This window comes from Oryzias latipes, chromosome 6 (genome assembly GCF_002234675.1).
Source record: "Oryzias latipes chromosome 6, ASM223467v1".
In the NCBI taxonomy this organism is placed as follows: Eukaryota; Metazoa; Chordata; class Actinopteri; order Beloniformes; family Adrianichthyidae; genus Oryzias; species Oryzias latipes.
In genome coordinates this window covers 28,405,829-28,419,719 of record NC_019864.2, presented here as the reverse complement: position 1 = coordinate 28,419,719, position 13,891 = coordinate 28,405,829, and the positions used below count along the sequence as shown (strand labels likewise).

Below are 13,891 nucleotides of genomic sequence, written 5' to 3'. Positions count from 1 at the left end.
TCACAACAATTTGTACACAGAAAAATATTTAGAAATGCAATAATGGGCAAAAAACTTTTTGATAATGTCTTCCATCATGAGAAAATATCACAAGAACATGTTAAAAACAGCAAAAACACAATTTCCATTGGAGTGGGTCCTTAAATTGTCTATCCCAGCTGTGTTTTGCACAAAAACAGGCTTTCTGTGTTAAAGCTGAGCCTTACGATCACAACCTGCAATCATAAATTTGTTGTGGGCATCTTAAGACACGTGATACTCTAGAATGCCGATCCACCTGCCAAGGCCTATAGCTGTGAAATCCATCCATTCATTTTCTACCCTCTTTTCATCCTGTTCAGGGTCACAAAGGGGCTGCAGTCTATCCCAGCTGTCATCCGGCGAGAGGCTGGATACATCCTGGACAGGCTGTCAATCTACCACAGGGTCACACAGAGACAAACAATCATGCACTCTTACATTCACTGGCAGGAAGATTCATGCCCGGGTATAGACTCACAAAGGTGTATAATGCTGTGCAAGACTGCGTTGGGTAAGGGAAATGAAGGATCAGACTGAATGCATTTTGATTGCAAAGGGGTGTTGGGTAACGTGCTGCTCATTAAAAACTATCTGCAGCTCTGCTGTGAAGTCACAGCGCTCATCTCATCGTGTCTTCTGTGCAGCGTGAACATATGAACAAACATTCGCGGACATTAGTAAACCCTTCTGAACCTCAGGATGGGAAGCTGGAGACTTGCTTTGACACTGGAGCTGAGCTTGGAGGAATAACACTCAGCCTGCGTGTCAGGGATCGCTCTTAATTACCTTCAATCTGAGCACTACAGTTTGTTTCACAGACTAACGACTTCAATGGGGATTAAGCACTTGGCACTGTGCTAATTAGCCTGCTAGCACTTGCTCGGCATCCCAACGTGAGCCACAAACATAAAGCCATCAACACCTTTCAAGCAGCTGAGTGGGGTTAGGTGGCAAACACTCTAATTAGCATCCTCCACAGTTGCTAAGACAGAAATTGTCCTAAAAATCTAAACGAGAGAAGATGAAATATTGTTTCCTGAAATCGAGAATTACATTAGAAAAACACATACAATTAATTTAAGACACAGTTAAAGAAGTGGCCCATCAGAGCTGTCAACACTAAGTAAACCTCCAATCACTGATCTCCGCTACCATCTTGTCTTGTATGTGTGTAACCCTTGTGCTAGCCTATGTGGTCTAGATGACCCGCTCCTCACATTGACGTGTTCTCCCTACCATGACAAAGGTGGATAAAGGTGAAGAGAATTTCATGTGATCCATGGACACCAGTGAAGATCACATATCATTGAAGAAAAAAGGTTCAGCGCACTGTCTAGTGGGTCTAGATGACCCCAATCCCAACGTTAAAGTGCCCAGGATAGCACAGGGGTATGTGTTCGTGCATTTGTCTGATTTTGGATTTTTTTATCGCCAATTTACTTTTAGGTTAACTGCTAATTTTAATGAATGTATGGTTTAATACATGTACACAATATTATGTAAATATGTATTTTTTTATCTTTTAGGGTGATTTTAACATCTACCTAGGGACAGCAGGTGAAAAAAGCCCTTTGGCTAACTCTGGCATATTGACAGAAATGTTCATTAATATGCGCTGTCCCTGTACCAAATTTGGCCTGAGTTTGACACGTGCGCCTTACACTTTACTTAAATGTAGCCTTCAGTGCAGGAACGTTACCTTATTGAATTAAAAACACATTTTTGTACAAATACCGTAAATCACTTGCATCTCGACATAATGATGTACAAGTGAAAAATCTGTGCTTCTCCTTTGAATGTTTGTCTTTTCTATTTTTATTTCTTTTTTTTTTAGCATAATTTTAAATTCAGATCATGAGTTTAGTCCAAATACAGAGACATCCTCCTTTCAGGAAACACAAAAAATATGAAATTTACACTTAAATGATGCTAAGAGCGTCACCTTTAATGTATAACTTGGTGAGAATTTTCAGGTGAATGACCTGAACCACAAAACACATTGAAACCACCATATCCTCACTTCACAATGTTTTCTACAGTTGTTTAAAGAAAAAGAATGTCTTCTCTATAATTCTGCTCCTTTAATGAATCGCTTCTGCTCAGTCTTAGCTTCTGGAAGCCTGTATGCATTTCTGCAGTGTAATTCAGCAAATCCATGAAGAAACAAACAAACAAACAAACAATAGAACAATTCACAGCTGACAAGTTTGTTTGTTTTTTTCACGTCTTATTTTTTAAACCATTTGCATACAAGTACAGTCTGGAAATCAATTTCTATATTTGAAAGAAATCCAATCAAACAATAAAAAAATTACCTGTCTCGATGCCTTTTATTCTGATTTTGTTTTAGGATTTTGGAACTCATTAGTAAACTTTTTCTGTCTTACAATGTCTGATGTTTTCTTTTTCTGCCACTAGATAATGCGCTGCAATGCAGCCGCTGTGCTGAAATTGTCATAAAAATGAAGACAGTTATTCATGTTTTAATGAGAAAAGGCAGCATAAACATTAATGGAGCAGATGAGGGCGGGGGATTTAATTTTGATGCAAATTACTGAAAAGAATTACTTTTCATTAGGTTATCGTGCCAAATTAGAAAATGAATCATGTTACAAATGAATAATTTTTTAGGATGTTCGTTTCTCTTAAAGGTCAATTTCATGTTATCAGTTCAACATTTAATTAGAGGAAGAGCTAGTTTATTAACACAGTTCGTTAAGATTCAACTAAATGGACATTAATGTTTGTCAAGGACAAGGTTTCAAAAAGTCTCCAAACTGTTCCTCATGTCTGTAGATTTTTCTCTTAAAATCCCATTATTATCATCTGTTGATCTATTATAGAAACCTTCCCACTGGTCTTTTAATCATAACGATGTAGATTTGAACTCAAATGAAAAAAAACTCTGTCGTTTTCGAGGACATAAGTTCTGCAGAGCAGCAGGAGTTCATTAGAAAGTCACGTCTGAGGTGTGGGCAGGACTGTTGGAGCAAAACAAACCCCACGCCATCCATTCCCTTCTCTGTTACTGAGAGCTCTCTGCCTACACTCTCCCGCTAGCTTACAGCCCTTCACAGCCCCAACCTAACATGATGGTGCAACAAAGATGGCAAGCAATATTGGAGTTATCCAGCCACACAGTTTTGAGCCAGATGCCAACTCCAGCGAGGAAAAGCATGGTGGAGTTCCTACCCCTCTGACTACTTCCTATTGCATTTGAAGCTGTAGTGGTGTCTGAAAGTGTTTTTTTTAAAGAGGAGCCATGTAGACACTTAGAACGGGCTATCCCTTCACCAGTCGGGGGATCTGCGTTGTTATGCAGAGGACAAACACATTTTTTTCACAAGGGTGTGCTCTGGAGCACAGAAGTTTACACTTAAACCTAGGTATTGCGTTGTTGCATGACATTTTAAAGTTATAAAAGTAATGTTCTGCATTTTCCAAACTCTGGCGGCTTCGCGCTAACATACCTCACCAGTGACTATTGATGACACACCATCAAGGGGTGGTAACGTCCAAATTGAAAGACACGGTTTTTTCCTCATCTAGTCATGATTTCCGAGCGAGGCGAACCCAGGTGCTGGAACCCAGAATGAGGACAGGTAATTGCAGGTAAGAATGATTTATTATTTCTCCAGAAATGGTTATGATTTTGGTGTGGCGAGGTCCGGAGCAGCGAAGGGCTTGTGGTGTGGCTGGAGGTACAAACGCGGTCGGCATAATCCAAGTGGTCTTCCGGTTCTTCAAGACTGTAAGGTAGTAGGTCCACACTGACGTGACTCGTGGGGAAGAATTCCTGAGTTAGGAGAATAGAATTAGAGCCAGAACTTGATGCAAGACAAAGTATCTTAGAACTAGACAAATAAGACTAGTCACCATAGTGGGCAACGAACTGGCGTCAAATGGTGGAGCTGGGTTTCCTTTGGAGCTGAGAGGGTGATGAGATGAGTGACGACAGCCGGTGGTAGATAGGAGAGGAGCAGCTGCAGGAGGGGGAGGAGTCTGACAGAGGCACCATGACACATCTCTCCGATTGACGGAATAAACGGGTGGGGAAAGGCTGTAGGGAAGGAGGGAAGTGATACGGATTTGGCCCAAGACGTACATCGATTTAGTCGTCTGCAAGTCAGAAAGGAGCAGAGTATCGGGAGCGTGTGGCCCGCCCAAAGCTCGTTCTCAAAAAGCAATTTTTGCCTCTGCTGCTGATTCACAACAATATGAGAAGAAATCAGAAGAACCCCACAAGCACATGTAAAACACAATTTTGACCAAAGTGGATCTTTAATGAGGTAAAAGGTTAAAGTCATTGTCATCACATCCTTCTATAGTTCCTTCAAGGATGGGAATCCCTACCAAAATGGACAATTATTTTGATTTTGATTCAGTTCTCAATTGATTTGATTTTAATTTTAGAAAGTTTTGATTCAAAAGCAGTTAGATTTGATTCGGAAAAAAACATTTCCATCATTTGAATTGAACAAATGTGAAACTTTCTTTCTTAAAATAATGAATTCTTTACCCAAAAAATTAAATAAAAAACAAGAAATTTCCCTTTTTTGAGTAATTTGATGCTAATTGTTTATTTTATTTTGAAACACAGTGGCTCATATCAACTTTTAGTCAAATCTGTGAATAATGTATAATCATGTGACTTAATAAGTGTCACATCTTCTCAGATTAAGATGTTTCTTCCGGCCCACTGCAGAAATGATTGAACTGTTCTTTAACTTTGTTTCATTAGCTTATTTTCCACCTGTGTTTTTTCACTCTGTGTGGCGAATGAACCTCTGTGGGATCGTATGTGTTAGAGTGAAGTCACACTCACTTAGTGAGCTAACACCAATTTTCCAGCAGCTCTAATTGCCTGTTGCAGATGAACCGTCTCCCCTCTCTTTGGTCCTTCTGGCACGTCCTCCAACAAAAGAGCTGTCAAAGAAACTTCTGCCGATGACATGAGCTTGAGGTGTGTCTGAAGCCTGCTGTGGGGAGACTCTATGAAAGGTGAACGTGCGACTTTGTCGTCCTCTGATCTGTTTGCAGCATCTCCAACACAATGCTCTAGAGAAGGAAAATCTGCACTATCTGCCAATTAAATAGAAAGCAATCCAGGATAGCATACTGCTGTCCACCTGCTTCACCGCACGCTGCCAGATGGCCTTCAGAGCAGTGCAATCAAAGGACATGATTGCCCCAAGCCAACCACCTAGCTGGGGGGGAAAAGCCCCAAGAGCTGGAGACGGATGACATCGTCTATCATCATTATCCCTAAAAAGAGTCTGAAAAACACAACATAATTGTGTCTCTATTGTTCCAAAAATGACAAACTTAGATGCTAGTATCTGACCTTTAACACACACTTACACCAGCACATAGAAATGGTAAATGGTGTAAACTTGTGTAGCACTTTTCTATCTTTCTTCTAAGGCCCAAAGCCCTTTGAAGTCACAGACCCATTCACCCATTCTTACACTGATGACGGCTCCACTGCCAAACACTGGCACCAACCTTCCAATGAAGTTCAGTGTCTTGCCCAAGGACATTTAAACACCTTGGCGTGTAAGACGGGTGTGTCATCTCTATTTTGAACGGTGCAACAGCTCTGTGAAGGAATCTGTTTTCTCCTCAAGCTTTTTTTCCAAATCTTCTCATCTGAGCTGTTTCCAGAATATCTGAACTCTCGTGCCAAGATGTGATGAATTTCAAGGTCTTGCACTGAAGGTTTCCTAAAAATGCAGCAGGGTAGTAGCACTCAATTTTAGGATTTTTTTCCTCAGATATAGTCTGTTTGATAACCCTGAGAAAGGTGTGCTGCTCTCAGGTAAAATGGGCTGAGAGAGAGCTGACTCAGTTTCAAAGATCTTCAAAATGTTTTTGTAGACACTCATTAAGAGTGTGGGTATAAAATTGGTATTTACAGTAAATGTTTCATTATGAATAGTTTGTTTGTGACCATCCACGGGTAAAAAAAGAAGTACTTAAACATTTTAATAGTCAGTGTTTTGACCTTAAGGCCCTCTCCGTCAGAAAAATGTTACAAGATCTTTCAAATGAAAAAAACACAATTTTCCTCTGTGTGTCTTCAAAGCTTTTTAAATATCTTCAAATGATGGATTTTGTTAAGGAAATCTATGTGAACACCTTCCATATTTCAGCACCAGAGAGCAAATGCATCATTTTGGTTGTAATTCTTGTTTTAGTAGATGTGCAAAAATGATTTTACTTGAAAACCTTCAAAATGTTATATTTGACTTTTTGTTGTTGTGTTGCAGCAATGTGGATGACATTCTCTGTTATTACTTGCAACGTTTTTTGTTAAAAAAAACAACGATATGAAGTGCTAAATTGTTTACGTTTTATGTGGGTATTTATAGGTTGTGGATGCTGGTTTTATAGTTTACAACCTAACTGTACATGAAATCATCAAATGCTTTTCAAATCTGAGTGGTTTGGTTTGAAACTCAGATGTAAATTTGATGCTCTAACTTGTGTTTTTAATGTGTTTCTTTTTGAATGAAAGTTTGGAGTTTAATGTTAATCTGTGAAAAGTCAGTTAAGTAGAAAATACAGGACAAAAAAATCTAAAATAATCCTCAGATATCCGTTGAAATCCTTCAAACAGAAAAGGAGAAAAAGGTTGTTTTCCTCCTGGTTTCCTCTGTTCTCCCCTGAGCTGCATGCGTCTGATGCAGCAGCTGATCTGTTCAGAAACGGCCGAGAAAAAACTCTGCAAACATTTCGCACGTTACATTCCACAACTGAACAGTCATAGTTCCGAGTCTGCACGAAGGGGGCACGTCCAGGAAACCGCGTTTGACACTCAGCCCGGTGACCGACGTTTGGGGCGTCGCCCAAAGCCTCAGACCAATCGGAGTTCACTATCAAACTTTGTAAACAACTCTTACGCACTGATTTTTAAAGCCCATTTACTGCCCTCACCTCCACGGTGCTGCGCCGGACCGGGCCACAGACACGCCGGTGAGTCACCGGGACGCTTCGGTTGAAGCTGCGTGCTGTTTTGTGCGTGTTTTGAGCGTGTTTTGGCCGGCGCGCGCGAGTTCGCGGGACTCCATGTCGGACTGGAGGCGAAAAACAGCTGGTTTCGCCCTTTCTTGTTGGAACAAGTGAGGGCGCGCTTCGGAGGGGATGCAGCGGCGGAGGAAGACGCGGCGTACTCTTTCGGTACACCGTGTTCATTTGGGACGAAGCAAAAAAGATGCGTTGGTCTGAGCCTAGTGACGGCTGTCTCCAGTGGACAGACACGCGTGTCCCATTAGAGCTGACGGCCTCCGTGGTATTTTCTTAATACGGAATTAGAAAGTGAAATATCAAGCACTTTGCTGCTTTTTGTGTGGTTTTGATATCATTAAAAGCATTATAAGTACATTAAAAGTACATTAAAAGTGGAGCAGGTTGGAGTCTGACAGATTAACAAGTCTTCTGGTGATTTTCTTGGTAATTGGAGCGGACTAATGACAGAGCGCAGTTCATTGAAAAACGCGCAGCATTTGCTCCCAGACAGACTGTTATTAGGGGGCTTTCACAGCCTCTGGATGTGTCAGAGTGCTGATAATAAAACGGTATCAAAAGCTGCTTACTTTGGGGCAACTTTAGGTTTCACAGGAGAGAATCAGACTGTTCACTCGGCAGGTATATTTCTGTATATAAGTGTTCAATTATGTGTTAAAAGCCCCCAGTTATGCGTGGCACCTGTTAATGACAGCCATTTCCTAAATTTCAAATGAGTCAGTCACTTCTTTGGTGCTACTTAATGCGTCTTGTGCCATTACTGGGTCTCTCCAGACTGCGCCGTGCGTCTCTGGTGGCGCAGAGGGCGCACTGCCGTGTTTCTGTTGCGCAGTTTGTCTGAGGACTCTGTCTGCTGCAGGCTACACAAGGCTCGTCTCTGAGCGGATGTGGGCACAGCATTTCGTTGAGGAACATCTGTACGCTCTGCGCTCCCACAGCACGCCCACCCCCAGCTGAAGGAGGGCTGAGGGGGAGGGAAGAGCTTCCTGTCACACAATGGCTGAGAAACTGAAAGCTTTGGTGCAGACAGGGGCGCTGCACCGGGGGTCCCAAGCATAAAAGCACAGGGGGCTCTTGTGATTTGTGTTTGTCCCTTTACAGAGTATGATATATTAGTATATGAAAGGCCGTAACGGCTTAGGTAAATTCAGATTTAGATTAACAATAATATGATGGAGTGTTAGGGGCCACCATGAAAGAAAAAAAAAAATTAAGAAATGAGAATAAAGTCATAATTTTACCACAATGAATTTGGAGAATTATGGGTAAAAGAGTCAATATTTTATGGTAATAATTTCATGAGTTATAATTTGACAAGATTAAAGTCATACATTTATGAGGCAAAAAGGTTGTTCACTAAGAAAAATATAAACAACAACAACAAAAGAAGCAGCACCGTATTTCAGTATGAGAGATTGAAAGCAATTACTTCAGCATAGGTTTATCAAATATGGAAATAAAAAGTATTTTAGTGAGTTAACGGTGAATTATTGTAAGTATGAGGACATTAAACAGAATTTAAAGACAATGGGCATCTTCAGAAAAAAGATTCCTGACCCACAAGGAGTGGATTTCCGGCAGGAACGCCGTTAATGCCGTGTGCAGTATGGCAAAGGGGTTGGATTGGGGGGTAAAACCACCTAATGGTCCCCGAGCACGGTTGTGTCTGCAGTTCACCCCCCCACCCCCCCAGGGGATAGGTTCCTATTCCTATGATAAACCATTGCCTTATGGCACCACCATAAATGGCTGCATCACTCAGCATGTAACGAAGCTTACATCTTTATTTTCCAAAAAGTAGAATTTGTCTAACAGTTTTACTAATTTATTCTTGTAAAATTTCAACTTTTTTTCTCCTCATATTCTTTTTTCTAAATATTCCATCATACAATAATGTTTTAAAACTGTATTTTACAGCTTTTATTGTTTTAAATATACTTAAGAAAATGAATACCATCTACATTTGTTTCAATTTTCCTTGTTTTCCATATTAGTTTAATCCCACCAGTGCCGTTTTTATCATCAAATACAAGAACAAGCTCTATGCTGAAGGCTGTACACAGCATGCCTCTCATTTTTCTCCAAAATTGTGTCCTCCTTACACATAGAGGATCACTTTGGTTTGGAAATCTCATTTTTTGTGGTGTCTGCTTCTGTACTAAAGGACATTTTTGTCATTATGCAGGGGCGTTTTTGTCTCAGCAGAAAAACTAAAAGATTTCACTGATATTTATGCCTTCAATAATGTTGCAGGAAAATGACATCTCACTCTGAGCAGCGACTAATCTGAGTGATTTAATCTGTACAAGCGTTATTTCTGTTTTTGAAGAAATAGAAACTCGTCTAATGAGTAAAAGTTTGACATAAAAAATGATGTGGAAATTTTTTGAAATGTGCAAACAAATTTATGTTTGTTTACAATAAAGTGAGCTAAGGAATTATAGAAACTATGTTTGCTCCCTGCGTCATTGAAAGTTCAGACAATTTCACTTTAGGCTTTTATTTGTAACCATAGTTTCTTGAATGAAATGCACTTGCTCTTTGTTTGTGTGAGGACATTGAAATTTTGAAACTAGAAACCACTCAGAACTGAAACCAGCGTCTTTTTCCACCTGTTTGTCTGTTAAGTCTCACAGCTAGCAGCTCCAGAAAATACAAATCTATTCATATAAAATTCACATTCTTAAAATATTTCCACAATCCTTGGTTGTTCATGACATGATGATGATAACGGGTTTATATAAAAATGATAACTTTTTCCTACTTTAAGCTTTTTCCCTGTGAAAATAAATGAAATGCTTTATTCTTATTAAACCCCGTCATGCATGTGGATGAAAAGAAGTATAATCTTTATTGAAGCAATTATTATTTTTATATCGTTTCTTGGGTTTTATGTAATAAATTAGGAGAACAAAGTTTCAGTTTGTCCACTGAGAACACGGATTGACAGGTCTGACACCTTCTTTATAAAAATGAAGTCTAAACGCAGTTCCAGTGTGAAGAGCTGGAGTCACCTTTCCCCTGTGGTTAATTCTGTCAAGAACGTATGGAGACTGCTCACAGAAATGTTTAATGGGCACAGCTCACAGCATTTCTCTAACAATCCATCACTGACTGGACCGTTCAGTATCATGTGACACATGATGTTTCTGATGGCGTCTTCCAACATTATTCACTTTCTCCGTTAGTTCATCTGATTAGTGGAGGTCTCCTCCGCCTCGTGCTGCGCATGTTCCGGGTCTCAGCTGTCGGTTGAACTGCTAGAATCCGAGAAAGAAATCAACTTTTGGGTGGGATTGAGATTTGTTTGAACCTCCTGGCTGCTAATTATGAAGTTCGGCTTAAATGTGATGAAGCTTGACAGTTAAAAAGCTAGAAAAATGAACTCAACCTGTGAGTGGGAGTTAAAAGCTGAAGGCTACAGAAAGGTTTAAAACTTTTTACTGCAAAACTATACTTCTTTTTTATGCTTCCTGGTTAATGAGAGGTTAAAGACCCACTCTAATGAAAATGGTGCTTGTGGTGTTTTCACCATGTTCTTGTGGCATTTTTCTGATGATGGAGGACCATATATTAAGAAAATTAAGCTTAAAATTGCATTTTTAAGTATTTCTTATTTAAATCATTGTTAAGAAGAACCAGACTAAAAAAAAAATGTTTGAAAAAGATTGTAGTTGGGATGTAGGTCTTACACAAGCTCCCAGCTCCATTCACTTGTAGATGACTGGATCCTTGTCCGTCCTGGTTTTCCTTGTCCGAGCTGAAATCTGGCTCCAAACTGTACAGCTGGATAGCCACCGTCGTGGTTCTTCCTTTTTTGTTGCACCGTTAGGTTGGGGGAGTGAGGCGCTGTAAGCTAGTGGGAGAGCTCTCAGCAATGGAGAGGCTTTGCCCCAATGGTCCCACCCACATCTCGGAGGTGAATTTCTAAAGAAGTCCTGCAGCTCTGTAGAAACTATGTCCTTGAAGACAACACAGGTTTTTCAAATTCTGGCTAAAAACGGCATAATTATAATTAAAAGACCACCGGAAAAACGAATCGAGTGGGACTTTAAATATATGTTCTAATTATAATAGAATTATATTTTTTGCTCTCTAATTTGATATTTGACTCATACTTTTCTTGTTTTTTGGAACAGAAATAGTTCCTGACTGACTGAATCTTTGCACACAGACATCTGAATATGTTTTAGCTTCACTTCCTATTGTTTCCTGATGCTGTTTTTGCTTGATAGTTAGTTCTGATGTGTGCATTTGTCAAAGCGATGATAACAATACGTGTTTCATATCTGACGTTGACATGCTTTAGAGTTTTCATGTTATTAGTCATAAAGGAAAACAACTTCTCACCTGCAAAACTCCCTGCTCTTTATTTACATCCTCACAGGCTGATCACAACCGCTGATTTGAAGAGCAAATGCAGTTTTGCCACTTATTTAAAAACAGAAATCTTAGTTCTTTAGGCCTAAATATGCTGATATGTATTAAGCAGAGGATCTCTGGATTCACTGGAGGTCAATTTGTTGAACTTTGCTTGGCACAGATGCCCGGTAACAGACGCCCCGGTTCGGATGACGAGAATTGTTTTTTTTTTTCATGAGGAGCTGCTGTCACCCATAGCGACTTCGCCGTTTTGCATGACACGCTGACGTCAAGGCTTCCTGTCACACCGCCCAAACAACAACAAGGTGCATGTCAGCAGTAACAGACAAACCGCAGCTGTTGCTGCTTTGACATCTTGAGACTAGGATGCGTCGCTAGGGGCAGAGCAGCGTTGATGGGAGACGAAATCTCACCGGTTGTTTCTGCGAGCTAAAATTGAAACAAAAAGCAAAGAAAAATAAGCAATTAATTAGAGGGGAGACTAGTTCACACCCCCAGGAAACAAGAGTTTATTTATACAGTCAACAACTGTCAGCGTACAGCAGCAGAGCTGTGGTTGTGCTGATGATGGCAGTGGGTGTTAGAACCCAGGGAACTCCATCCGAGGTTCAGTGATGGTAACCGTCGCTCAGGCTAGCGTCAGATGTTTATATGTTAGATCTGGACTGCATATCTTACTGTGAATCAGCATCTGCTTAAGAAGAAAACAAAACTTGTGTAATTCTTCAGAATGTCCCGCAGTTCAGAGATAAATACAAACCATCAACACTTTGACGATGTAGGGAAAAGACTTTTTGTTCCCTGTAAAACATGTTTCTCAAATGAGTCTGACTTGATGAAAAGATACAGTTTAGTTAAAATATATATGTATATAAATAGTTTTTTTCATTCACTATTCCTGCAAGTTATCCCACTGAGGAAGCTGAGTTTCACTGATTCAACTGTAAGAGACAGAATTTAAAGACACCTGATATCATCTATTTGAACTGGTTACCTGTATGAAAGACACCTATCCACCCCCTGACTCCGAATTTACACTGGCCTGCCATCAGTTAACTTACATGACCGGAGACTCTGTTGCGTCTCGAGTTCGTTCCCCTCCCTCCTGGATCCCAGAGGAGTGGTTTGTCCCGTCATCCCCGTGTCAAGAAGTTTGTGCGACTCTCTTCGCTCATCTGACTCTAAAACGATCAAACCCCAACGTCCTCTGCCTCCCAACTGAGTCCTTGGCGTGTGTCATGTATGATGTTGTGTTTTTAAAACCTCCAAAGTTAAGCTTTCGTCATCCATGGTGGTGTTATCCACAGTTGCGTTATTGTGTGAGCACATTATCGTAAATATAAAATTAAGTCTTATAAAGTTTTATTTTGAAAGTACCAAGGAAGTTTTTATTTTAAAACCCAGGCATGTTTCTGGTTTCTTGGCTTCTTGCTGGGAAACGAACACCAGGGACAAGACTGTAGACCTGAACTTGAATGAACCTGTTACGGGGAGAGGATGAGGGAGTACCCAGGTGCAGAGAGGAGATGAGGCAGGAGGTTGCAGGGAAAGAGGAGCTTTAATAACTTAAACTAAGGAAACCAAAAACCACTGCAAAAGCAGGCAAACCACAACTCGAAACTCGAAACACTTATCACGCAAAACTGGGGAAGAGGAGAATATGGACCAGCACAGGAGGAAGGGAAAGACAAGACTTAAATACATACAAGGGAACAAGACACAGGTGGAAACACTCAGGACTGATGGGGAAAGGTAAAACTTGAGACAACAACAAAACAGGAAATGCTACAAAATAAAACAGGAAGTAACTCAAACAGGCCCGAACACAAAACAACTAGAACATAAAGGCAAAGAACCTAAAACCGTGACAGAACCGACCAACTGATGAGTCAATAATTAATAAAATAGAAGAAATACAATCTGCCTCCACGTTTAGATTCATGAAAGATCCAAGACCAAATCTCCCAACATAAATATGAGGGTTTACATTACAAAGCATTGCGGTGAATGTTTTTTTTTTATATTCTTTTACCAAATATTTGTTTTCTTTACCATTATACAAAAAAATATGTTTTCTTTCTTTCTTTCTTTTACATTGTGTTTCTCACAGTTAGTCTTTTTATCCTGACCATTACAGACCGAATCTTTAAAGTAACATTTTATCACAACTTACTTAAGTCACAGAATGTGTGATTGACTTTCTTTTTCTCCTCTGTAAACAATAAACGTTTGATCCTTAATGTTCAAAATTGTCATCAACTTAATAAAGATTGGTGCACAATATTATAGTTTGTAGTTTATTCCTTAAAAGACAATTTTTGAAGGATTTGTGCGTGTACAGAGTCATTATTATTTTATGTTTTTCTTTTTAAAAAGCATTTGCTTTTAAAACCTTTACACTTTTTTATATAACCTTTAGCCATGCTTAAAACAAATCAAACATTTGGGCATTTAAAGGAAA

The 13,891-nt window shown here is 39.9% G+C and overlaps 1 long non-coding RNA gene across 1 annotated transcript; it reads right to left on the bottom strand.

The window, feature by feature from the left end:
* Positions 1-3,196: 3,196 nt before the first annotated feature.
* LOC105354272 lies at positions 3,197-5,916 on the bottom strand. The gene is made up of 3 exons (XR_002290338.2): positions 4,847-5,916; positions 3,898-4,081; positions 3,197-3,817 (listed from the first exon to the last, which is right to left on the bottom strand). It is a non-coding gene; the product is annotated as an uncharacterized LOC105354272 (long non-coding RNA).
* Between the last annotated feature and the right edge of the window lie 7,975 nt (positions 5,917-13,891).